Below are 13,600 nucleotides of genomic sequence, written 5' to 3'. Positions count from 1 at the left end.
TGAAGATATAATATAAGGTCAGCTAACCACATGGAGATTATTAATATATTCTTTCAATTTTAATAAATAAATAAAATATAAACTAGTATCCTAAACTTCCTTGCTTTTTATTTTCTTCTGTAATACCTGACTGGAAATACTAACTCTGGATTGTTTTTTCAACATGTGTCATCTTTATACCTGTTCTAAAAACTGCTCAAATTTAGGGCAATACTGGATAAATGTGTGTGAAATACTTTAAATTCATGATCAATAGCATCAACTGGTATTTTTAATACATTTTTATTGTTCCATATACCTTCTGCTATTATGTCAAACCAACTGATATTTATAATAAATTTATATTATTCTATATACATCCTATAACTATTTCAAACCAACTCTGACCTGATTCTTTTGCCTTGCTCATGTCATGTCCAGAAGTGATGTCTGTTTCACAGAGAAAATAAAACTTATCAGATAGAACTTACTAGAAAACTTTATGTCTCTGGACCTTTCCTTTTATCTTCTCTATTTCAATATATTAGTGAGCTATTATCATATTTTTTCTTTATTAAACAGACAATTATTTTTGAAAGAGTTCTTCTATTCTATAGTCTTTGTATGCTCAATATTCATCCATTCCTCAATCCACAGAAATCAGATAACCTCTTGCTTTGATCACATAAGATTTCTATGTGAGTCATGTCTACTAAAAACAATGGATGTTTCAGTCCTTTACCACAGCATGCATTTGGCATATTTGTGAGAAGCTGACTTCATTTAACTTCCTTAACCACACACTTTACCATTCCTTTTCTCTTATCTCATGGGCATCCATCTGTGTCCTGAAATTGTAACTTATTTTGCTCTCTACATTGGCCAAAAATGTGAAACCAAGCGATGTAGAACATGGAAATGAAGGTCTGTTGATGATTTAGTCAAGCATGGGTCAGTGTCACTGCTACCCACATTCCATTGTAAAAGTGATAATTGAATTTAGAGGCAAGAAGGCCGGCCATTAGTAACTTGGAGTTTTAGTAGAGTGTCAAAATATCAGAAACAAGATATTTCTGAGTAGAAAAAATAATACATTGAATAATAAACTATACTAATTAGCTGTTTAACATTGATAGGATTCTAAAAAACATAAGTCTTATCCTAGTGTAAAATAATGTTAAAAATCATTCATTACTATGGCTCTTCATACATTAAAAATTATCAGAACAAATTTGCAAACTTCAGGGGGGAAAAAAGAAATTGACCTGGACAAACCAGGATGAACTTAATAGCAACCAAATTTATTGGGCCTTGTATGACCTATCCCTTCCCACATTTCCACCATAATTTTCCTAAATTCTAGCCCCATTAGTCCTTTTATAGTTCCTTATAAGTTCCTAACCCTCATAAGGCCTGTTTCTGACTTGACTGATTTTCTCCCCTCTTTCATTTCTTAAAATGTATTATTCTTCATGGAAAGCCCAGGTCCTGAAAATTAAAATTTACAGAAAGAAGACACACACACACACGAAAAAATGCTCCTAGATTGGTAGCTAGAAGACAGTTGGATTCTATTTTTTTTTTTTTTTTTTTACTTTTTATTTATTTTATTTTATTGTTTCAATTACAGAAGACATACATTAAACAAAATGGTAATAAGTTTTTCCCTTTTGGTAATTTAAGTATATATGGATTAAACTCCCCAATCAAAAATGGCTGAATGGATAAAACTCTAAATTCTAAAGTGTTATAAATGGACAATATTGTATTTATAGAGAAAGTTTTATTTGGACACTCACCAATTATCTTTTTAAAGTGATATTTAATCTGAATCAGTTGGTATAAAGATCAATATATAGTCACAAATATCTAATATTTTTAAATAAATTTATGCAATGGATGATTCAAGTGGGAGCTTATAATTAGATAAGGATACATTAATTACTAAATAATATTATATCTACCTAATTATTTGTCAAGATGGCCTAATCCTATTTATTGATAATACTAGAGGCCTTGTGCAAGAAATTCGTGCAGGGGGAGGGGGGAAGGTATCTCTCAGCCAGCTCTGCAATGATGGCAGAATCCCTCACCCTGGCCTTTAGCCAGAGGCTCCTCCACTCCCTCTGCACAGCCTCTGGGAAGATGCTTGTCCTGGGGCGTCCTCAGGGACCCAACCCATGACACCAGGCAGCTCTGCAGCTTGGGTACTTGGGGGCTTGGTCTCCCACATCCCACTTCCCTGCCTGGCATGGTGCACGTGAGCTGCTGTGGGAGCTGCTCCTCAGAAGTCGCCCCCTTGGACTATACTACTTGCTAGCGCAGGGATGGCGGACACCATGGCAGTTATTTGATGCCTATAGTGTGCCCCCCAGACCCTCCTTTCCACCATGTCATGCTCTTGCATCCCACTGCAGGCAGGGGGCTTCCAGTCTGTGACTGGGGGCTGCTGACGGAGGACCTCAGCACCCATAGGGCTCCGTCAGCATCAGGAACTGGGAAAACCCATTTTCCTGGGTCCTCCCCTCCCTTCACGAGGCTGGGGTGGGGATGTTGGGTTCGTGTTGCCAGGGCGACACCACAAGCATCTGCCCTGGCAGCTATAGGTGCCACCATTTTGTTGGGGAGTGATGGTTAATTTGCATATTAATCTTCTATTAGATAGGATTATCTCTCAAAGAAATATAAGTGTAGAAAATCTGGATTTCAAAAAATACCATATTGCATGTTTCTATTTAAATCAATGGAATACTATCATATAAATATAAAAATGATCAAATGGATTAGTAATTTGAATAGTACCGTATTTTCGGGCATATAAGACGACTTTTGAAATGAAAAAAAGCCTGCTCAGATTGGCCAGAGTCAGAGAGGCGGTCTATTAAAAAAAGAACTGGTGTTGCCTCGGAGGTGGGGGGTAATCTTATACAGCGAATATAGGCCTAAACCTATGTTTTAACTGTAAAATTAGGGGGGTCGTCTTATACTGTGGAAAATACGGTATTTAAATATACATCAGTATTCAGGGTCACATATAAATGTAGTTTTTATTATTTTAAAAAATTTGAAAATTGCTGACCTGAATGAAATTCCTGAAGTGTGTGCCACACTACTCAATAATTAGCCCTGTCTATTAAATATTCCAACAACTCAAGTAAGATATAAAATAAATGCTCCTCAATTTTAAATAAATGACTGAAACCTGGATGTAAGGACTAAAAATAGTTTAAATAAAAGATTCAAGTTTCAAAAAAAAAAAAAAAAAAAAGAATTCTTCTTTGACCCCAAAGTAAAAAAGATGTACTTCATAATAAATGTTGCAACAATGTAATATGACCAATAAAATACCCAACTGTGTCACGTAGTATATCATTAGAAATATATATCAGAGATGAAGGATAGAATGGTTGAATTTTCTCTGAAGGTTAACTGTACTTGACATACTATATTCAAGGGCATACTACATTTAGAACAACAGTGTCTGTGTTGCTTTGAAAATCCCTACCTAACCCTAAAGGAGTTTGTTTGCATCTACCATCAATGAAGTGACTTTAAACCCAAAGATGTGAAGTTTGTCATTAATAACTAGAAATGTTTTGTTTATAGTATGAGAAAACCACTGGGAAAATGTATAAAGGTTTTCATGTGCAAGCTGGATTATAGTTTTTTGTGTGTATAGCAATAGGGTAGTAAGATGCAGCCTGCTTATTTAGCTCAAAGTTTAATTATATGGAATAATGAGATATAAGTTTAATGGGGTGTTAAATCAAAAGAAACATGTTAGTGGGGAATTGTCAATGTTTATTCAATTTTATGGAGACGTTTTTTATGGGTGATGTAATTTTAGAAGTTATTTTACCTGTAGATCTAAGAGAAATATCAACTGCTTGAAAGGTGGAATAAGAAAAACATAAGAAGGGAAGTGTAGAAAAGACAGTGTGTTGACTTTAAGAAAAAACCTGTATATTAATTAGAAGATGGATATAGTCTTTGAGAAGTCAAAATAAACACCTCTCAGAGAAGGTTAGTAAAAAAGAACAAAAGTTTTGAACTGGAAGATATGATACGAACCGCTGTAGATAAGTAGTAAGGATATGCACATTGCATAATGGATGGGATCAGGCAAAGCTGGGAGCATGGAATCTGATAAAAACACAGATTGTAATAGTTTGGGACATCAGAAGCCTTCAAAAATTTAGAATATTTGTTTATTTTCAAATAATCATTGTGAACATATACATTTAAAATATATTTAATACTAAAATATGTTCATATGTTTGTCAATTTGAGACATTCACCAGAGACATTGTGTGAAGATATCATAAATTTAAAATGGCATAAAATCAACTTTGTTAGTTTCATGTCTACTGATTTACCTTGCTGTTAGCTTTGTGACATATTCCTTAGAATAGTTCCTAGAAAGCTCATCTATACTCCTGAAGTTACTGAGCATCTTGTAGTTAGGCCTTAAAGATCATTTAGTGTTAATGTCTTCCAAAATCAGAATACCACCCATACTCTGCACATTTGTTCAGCCATCCTCAGCTTAAGTAGTATCATTAACTCAATTAAATTTATATCCACTTTCTCATAAATATATGATGCAACTTTTTTCCCTTATTTTATATATAACTATCATTTAAAATTAACTCACATTTTATTTACTAAACAAATCTGCCAGCACACTAAAATGTATTATAAGAGTAAAATATAAAGTTAATAAACTCTATTAATAGTTTAAAGTTGAAATTTAGAGTTTTCTTACTTTCATTCTAAGTGAATTTTGTTCCTAAAGAGAATTTCTCCACACTGTCATCTGATAACAAGACTTATTCTCTCAGAACAGTGGTTCTTAATCTTTTTTAATGCTTTTGAATCATTGTAATGTTAATTTCATAATTTGAAAAAATTATGGGCCTTTATCTAAAAAAAATGTCCATAAGATTAAAATTTGCATATACTACCAGCAGGATAGCAAATTAACTGAATCCATTTGTGAATGTGGAGTTAAGAATCTTACCTTTAATGTACAGAGAGTTGAAATCTTTCCACTGGATCAGTTTAGAGAGAAATATTGATTTCACTGTTTACTAGACCATTTCCAATTTCTCTCTTTAGATCATTTTTTGTTCCTATGAATATATATTATCAAGATAGTGATGGTCTTTATCAAAATGAACATTTGAGAGAGTACATTATTATTACTCATTCTAGATAACTTTGTAATAAACTCACTCATGCAAGAGAGTTTTTCTCTTATTCCGAAAGTGAAGATTCAAAAATTCAAGGTGGGCAAAAATAATGCAAAAGTATACTATTATCCATATATAAATGTAGAAATATATCTTAATTTCTGGTCAATAATTGCAAAACTATTCATAGATCTTAATACAATTTTTTTGCTGTTTAAGAAAAACATATAAGAACATGAGAGAAATTTTAATAACAGAAAAATACAATTTTATTTTTAAATACAATTAACTGCAACCGTATATTCATTTTAAAGGGAAAGAACATCAATCATTTCTATATTCTTCTTGTTCCTTTGCAGAAATAGTGAGAAAAGAGTGAGAAACATCTCTTCATTGCTTAGAGAGCACACAATAAGGTGTTATTTTGTTTGATTTGTTAACAATGTTCAGGATCATAATTCCATATCCTAAAGATAAGTAGTAGAAATAATTGCTTTCCCCCCCTCTATTTCAAGAAGAAATTTGTATTATTTTTTAATACTAACATATTTCATTTATTCAGCTCTTTCAATATGATTTTTATGCTTTTATATATTTACTTATTTATTTATTTTTATTAAACTTATTGGGGTGACATTTGTTAATAAAATTACATAGATTTCAAGTGTACAAGCCTATGATACATGATATGTATATCGCATTGTGTGCCCATGATCTCAAAGTCAAGTCTTCCTCCATCACCATATATTTGACCTTCTTTACCCTTTACTACTCCTCTACCTTCTTTCTCTCTAATAGTCACCATAGAGTTGTCTGTGTTTATGTGTTTTTGTCTGTTTTTCTTCTTGGTTTATTTGTTGCTTTCAGTTTTAATCCCATATATGAAAGAAACCATGTTTCTTAACTTTTTCTGTCTGACTTATTTTGTTTACCATAATATTCTAAAGGTCCATCAATGTTGTTGCAAAGAGCAGTATTTCATATTTTCTTACCGCTGAGTATCCCATTTTATAGGTACACTAAATCTTCTTTATCCAATAATGTAGCAAAGCTTATTTTTTATTGTTTGTTCTTTGGATTTCTGGAAGGTATAGGTAAGACAAAGAGAGGTAAAGAAAGAGAAGGAGAAGGAAAAGGAGAAGGAGAAGGAGAAGGAGAAAGAGAAGAAGAATAAGGAGAAGGAGAATAAAGAGGAGAAGGAGAATAAAGAGAAGGAGGAAAAGAGGAAGGAAAAAGAGAAGGAAAAGAAAAAAATGTCAATTTTTATTCATTGACTATTTACTAAATTGGGTTGTCTTTTTATTTTTAAATTGTGAGTTTTTCTATTTTTTATAAATCATGGACAATACCTTACCATATATGTAATTTTCCAAAATATTTTCTCTTATTCTTTAGATTTTTAATCGTATCCTATGATGCACAAATAATTATTTCTTTCTAAGATTTCATGAAGTCCAGTTTATCATTTTTTGTTTGGTTCACTTTTGCTTTTGGTGTCATGACTTAAGACACCATTGTTGACTCCAAGGTCACAGAATTTTACTTCTATATTTTCTTCTAGGAATAGCATAGTTTCAGCACTTACACACTTAGTTATATATATATATATATATATATATATATATATATATATATATTTGGAGTTACTTTTATGCCTGTGTGAGGTAGAGATCCAACTTCATTCTTCTATCTCATCAATGATTGTTTTATATTATAAAATTTATCTTTATCCTTTCATTCCTGTTTTTATTCAGAAAACCAATTTTTAGAACACATTAAGTCTTTTTTTCTGCTTTAAACTGTCCAATGTATTTCAATTATATTTAGAAATATATACAAACCCCCTACTAAGTCCTACAAGGTCCTACTCATATTTTACAAGTATTCATCTCCCCTCACATTTAAATTTTCTGCAATTGCTATTTTCTGTGCTAGAATGTTTACTTTGTGTATGCTAATCTTTTTACTTTCAGATCTTCCCTAGAATTCGTTCCCAGAAAAACTCATTTTGCTCTATTTCCATGTTTATTGTTTATCTCAAAAATTTTATTCACTAAAAAATAAATGTAACCAATAATTTGAGAAAAATCTGAATGCATTATGGTTGTGCTAGTATAATTAGAAATAATATACTTTATAGGCAGAATATAATATGTATTCAAAATTTCTTGGTAGAGTTTAAAGAATAACTTATTTTTATAATTACAGCCTTATTCTTCTAAACTTTTATGACAGGTATTTTAATATTTCAATTAAGACACAGAACTTTTGAGTTATTTAGAAAATTATAATAATCAATTTAGTTTTAGAAAATGAAATAGTTATAATGGAATAATTAATATTTTATATACACTTTTATCTATACACAGCACAGTTGTTAGCATAGATCTGTTAATTCATTTTTTCTTAGATTTCTTAATATTTTCCAGTGCTGACTTTCTCCTGGTTATCTTAGTCTACAAGTTCCAGCTTTCATAAGGTATTCTTCTCAAACTTATTACACTCCCCATAACTGTTACCTTTTTTACACACTCTGTTAACCCTGATAGATTACTCCATCCTTTCTACCTTGATTTTATAAAGGGGCATTTCTATCAGGCATTGGGGAAGTGAAGGTTCACATTACTGCAAAGAAAAAACTTAAAATTGGATAAATACCTTGTATTTTAAGCCTACAAACCATTTAGTTTTACTTGTGCTCTGGTTTACTAAGCCTTTTTCTTCTTTTCCACTAGCTGTAAGATAAATGCACATCAAAATCACAACGAGGGAACATCTCACACTTGTTATAATGGCTAAAATCAACAACACAAGGAATAACAAGTGTTGGAGAAGGTGTGGAGAAAAATGAACCCTCATTTATTGCTGGTGGGAATGTAAATTGGTACAGACTTGATGGAAAACAGTACGGCAAAAGTTTTTCAAAAAATTAAGATTAGAATTATCATGCAACCCAATAATTTGTCTTCTAGGTATTCTACCCTAAAAATATGAAAATATTTATTTATAAAAATATATGTATGCACCCTTATGTTTACTGCCACATTATTCATTGTAACTAAGACATGGAAACAACCCAACTGTCCTTCCATGGGTGACTGGATGAAGATGATACAGTACAAATATACGATAGAATACTACTCAGCCATAAAAAAAGATGAAATAGTGCCATTTGCAACAACATGGATGAATTTTGAGAATATCATGCCACATGAAATGAATCAGACAGAAAACAAGAACCATATAATTTCACTCTTATTTGGAATATAAAACATAAAGCAATAAATGAATAAATAAAATAAACAATAAAAAATTAATTGCCCTAACCAGTGTGTCTCAGTTGGTTGAGCCTCTTCCCAAACTGACAATTTGGGGTTGTCAGTTTGATTTTTGGTCAGGACACATGCCCAGATTTTGCACTTGATCCCCAATGGGGGCCATACAAGAGGTAGTAGATCTATGTTGCACTCGTACATTGATTTTTTTCCCTTCCTCTTTCTAAAAATCAATAAAATATTCTTTAAAAAAGCAGAAAATAATATGGGGAAGAGGGTTGGAGGAATGTTGAAGAGGGTGAATGAGGTCAAATATATAAGGAGACTAAACTTTGAGCAATGAGTGCACAATGCAATATACAGATAAATGTATAATCTTATTAGACAATATTATACCAATAAATTTAATGAAAGATTAAGTAACATTAGAGATATTAAAGACAATGTGATGTCCTACAATCAATTAACATCTGGCATCTTATGGGTATTGATTCCATCCACAAACATTGCTATGTTATATCATGTTATATGTTTATCATCAATTAAAGTATTTAACATTCATATACTAAAATGCAATAAATACAATAAAGTGAAAATAAATTGTGATGACAAAGTTTGAAAAACCTGAAGATGGATGGATTTAAATATACTTTGACTATTCTTCACAGTTTGGCCTTGATAGTTGTTTAACTGAATTTTCTTTGAAGTGAAAAATTAATCTGTGTAAATCTCAAATAGTTCAGGATAAGATTGGCTTGTATTGCTTAACAAGTTTTTAAATGTGTGAACCTGGGTATGTGTATTCATGAATGCTGATATAACTGTGCATATTAGCTATGTACTCTAAAAGATAGTAAAAATTTATATAGTGTATGCTTAGAATGGCATTTGCAAATGGCTAGAGTTTTAATAAAACTGTGCCTTTTAACTCAGCTCTATTCTCTTCAACAAAGTAAAACTGAACTGTTATAAGTGTTGTTTGTTCTTAATTTTTAATGGGAAGGGTAGATATTTTAATAGTAGGACTTATAATATTTCTTTTTCAATCTGATTCTCTCTCTGTGTTTAAGTGGCCCTCATTATAAACTATGTAGCAATCTTGGCAGAGAGAAAATGAACAATAAAATACTTCTGTGTTAGTTTACATACCACAAACTTTTAAAGAGCTGGATGAGGTTGAAGGCCAGAAGAACAAGAAAAAATTTACATATCTTATTAAGTAAAAATAGTTGGATATATGTGTTTGTTTTAGGAGAATATTAGAAAAATAAATTAAGAGATGATTGGAGACATACCCTCAGTATTAGACAGATCTTTGAAGGGGTACTTAGATAATATGGGACTTGTATTATTTTCTGTTATAAATATAAAGCTTGTTATGCAGTTTTAGAAGACTGTTAGGCTAAGTGACACATGTTATATTTGGAATCAGACAAATATCTCTTTTGACAGACCATAGGTCCACTTTATGAAATGAAGCATTCCAAAATAATATGATATGGAAACGTATTTCAAAGTCTTCACATACAGAGAACAAGAATTTTCTGTTCAAGATGTTGATTGAATGATAGATTTTCCTTCATCCTCAAAGCTATGCACATACACCTACATGCACACACAATTACATTGATCTATATATAACTATATTCATATACATTTATAAACATGCAGAAACATGTACACATGTACAGATGCACACATGTACACAGACACTACTTTTGCACTCATGCCTTAGATTTTAAATGGCGACTACTAATAAGACCACATGATTTCTTCTTACAGGACCTTGGCTTCTAAGTAATTGTTCCTGGATTCAAATCCAACATTCTCTCTTTTACTGGCCTCAGTTTTCATAAATTGAAACCCAACACACTTTAGCTTCTTTTTTTATTCAAGAGCAATAAAATCAATAATTATTTCCCAACATGGATTTGGGATAATACCTTGATTATACGATCAGGTCTTTGTGCCAAATTCTCCCTGCTATTCAAGACCAGCTCAAGTATGACTTGCATGATTCCTGCTCTTATGCCAACATCTAAGGTACTGAGAATAGGTCCACCATAGTTTACTGGTTTCTAAAACATCTTATGATTATAAATTTTTTCTTAAAAGAGTAATTGACTGCATCTTCCAATTTATTTATTGTCCTGGCACTATATGGACTAAATATTGAACAAAGGGAAGCCATTATTTCTGAATAGTCAGCCACTTAAGTTGATGATTTAAAGATTAATGCATATATGAACAATTAGTGAATATAATCTAATAATTTGAAAATTATAAATGTTAAGGTAAAGTATTATTTTGTAACATAATATTTTGCAAAATAAATAGAGTTATAATTTTGGAAAATACTGACATTTAAATTATCAAACACATGTCTAAAGGGTAAAAACAAAGAATTTTATAAGTACTTAAATTTTTTTTGCAAAGGATTTTATAGTTATTTTATTTTATTTATGTTTTATTACTTTGCAAAAAAAGAAAAACCATCAATACAATATTTATCTCAGTCAACTTGAAGATTTAAATTATGATCTTGGGTACAAAAATAATTTGGTTTAGTACCCAGGTCACTGTTAAATGTTGATTATATTTTAGGTATCTTATTAGACCTGTTGGAATTCTAAAGTAAAGCTTTCAAAATATTTTGCTTTTATTTTATCAAGTTCTTTTCTGGTTTTTAATATAAAAATAATATTAAGCTAAATATTCCATCTCTTTTTAATTACTAAGTGAATGCAGATGCTGCATTTAATGCTTTAAAATTAAGATTATCTAACATTTATGGGGAAATAAATTAACAGAAATTATTTGCTTTTAAGTAAGAGCCATTTTCTTTTTGTAAACTAAAATTCTGATGAATTATGTATTTGTTCTTAGAAACAAGATTTTTAGATATTACCATAAAGTGGTGAAGTATTGCTTTACTTTTTCTGTCATAGAAATTGAAATGTAATGTAATACACAGCTTTGCTTAAGAAGTTTTTAGTGTCCTTATCCACATATTTTAAAACTTTTATATGGATATAGCTTTATTCCATTCATTTTTAGTTAGATTTATTTTAATTTTGTCTTTAGTCAATAATCTTTATGAAAATATTTTATAAAAATAAGAAACAAAGTCCCATGCATTGTATTAAATATGTAGTTGTTGCATCTCTAGTAATACCTTAATAGATGCTTAAACACATGTATTTTTATGATTATTACAAGCATGTCACTATTAAAATTATGCATAAAACTATGCTTTGTAATTTCCTTGTCTATGTGCCCATTTAGTCCATAATTCTGTATTCAAAATGCCAAAAGAAAAATAAACATCCTATGTACATAGAATTTTATAATCTTTTATGTGCTCATTGATGACCCACTTTGAATTTGGTAATTTAAGAAATAAACTGTTAATTTCCTCTCTACTATCATGGTGTTCTTTATTAGAGCTAAAATTTAATTATGTACTTCATTAGGCAACATAGTAAAACATAGTAATAAAATTTACTCTCAAAACACACCTTAGGTATTGACTATTAAATCTTGACTATAGAAATGAGTCAGGAAATTAAAAATCATAAGTTAGTACAAGTTTACCAACTTGCTTGGCTTTGCATCCATTTAAACATTTATTATAATTCAGTATATTCATAATATAACAAGAAGCCAGAAGACTGCAGATTTCTAAGAAATAGAAAAGTTCTGGATTTCAAGTACAAATTATGCTATAGAGAGTTCTAGATCCTGGCCCCTTTTATTTCTTTAGATGTACTTCTTTCCTTGTGATCTCATTTGGCCTCTTACATTTATTATAAACATTAGGCTCAGTACACACATACAGATACACACACTCACAAATATGTTTCTATATATTGTCAGCATTAGCTTCTATATTTGTATATCTCATTATCTATAAGTCCTATTTACTTGAATGTTATAGTGGATACTTGATTTCATTTTATGCCTGTTTAGAATCCCTTCCTCCTGATTTATAGTAAAATAATTCTTCTTTAACTTTTGAAAACTCCCTAAGTAAGGTGGTACAATCAATTTAGTAACTCACATTTGCTATCACAAAGGATAAAAGGTGATCTTAGCAAGGTTAGCAAGGTTAACCATAATTTCTTTCTTTCTGTAATTATTCATCTCAATGTTGTCATAGTTTTTTTTGTTGTTGTTAAAATCAATCAAATGTGTCTTATCAATTATACCAAGCATTACACCAATAGTGGTTACAAACAGTGCTTATATTATTGGGTCGGCAGCTAAGTAATTGCGGGTTTCACACATATATGGCTTCAGTTGAATTTTTAGGTTTGCAGACATAGTACAAATGTAAAACACATTTTGTTATTTGATAGTTGGCTATTCAGCTGTTAATCAGTAAAAAAAGTTTTTTGATCTGTTTTGTAGTTTTTGTTTGGCGTTCGTTGAAAAATGGAAAATCAAAAGGAACATTTTCGTCATATTTTGTTTTTTTATTTCCGCAAAGGGAAAAACGCATCCCAAGCTCATAAAAAGTTATGTGCTGTTTATGGTGACAAAGCCTTAAAAGAACGGCAGTGTCAAAATTGGTTTGCCAAATTTCGTTCTGGTGATTTTTCACTCAAAGATGAAAAACGCTCTGGTCGTCCAGTTGAAGTTGATGACGCCCTAATCAAAGCAATAATCAATTCGGACTGTCACAGTACAACACGTGAGATTGCAGAGAAGCTTCATGTATCACATACATGCATTGAAAATCACTTAAAACAACTTGGCTATGTTCAAAAACTCGATACATGGGTTCCTCATGAACTGAAAGAATCACAGTTAACGCAACGCATTAGCAGCTACGATTTGCTAAAGAAACATAATGAAAATGATCCATTTTTAAAACGACTGATAACTGGCGATGAAAAAATGGGTTGTTTACAACAATATCAAGCGGAAAAGATCGTGGAGCAGGCCAGGTGAACCAACTCAAACAACATCAAAAGCTGATATTCATCAAAAGAAGGTTTTGTTATCAGTTTGGTGGGATTACAAAGGAATTGTCTACTTTGAACTCTTACCACCCAACCAAACGATCAATTCTGATGTCTACATTGAACAACTAATGAAATTTAACAATGCAGTTAAAGAAAAGTGGCCCGAATTGACAAATCGAAAAGGTGT

Source organism: Pipistrellus kuhlii, unplaced genomic scaffold (genome assembly GCF_014108245.1).
Source record: "Pipistrellus kuhlii isolate mPipKuh1 unplaced genomic scaffold, mPipKuh1.p scaffold_m20_p_3, whole genome shotgun sequence".
Lineage (NCBI taxonomy): Eukaryota > Metazoa > Chordata > Mammalia > Chiroptera > Vespertilionidae > Pipistrellus > Pipistrellus kuhlii.
This window is presented reverse-complemented; position numbering follows the sequence as displayed.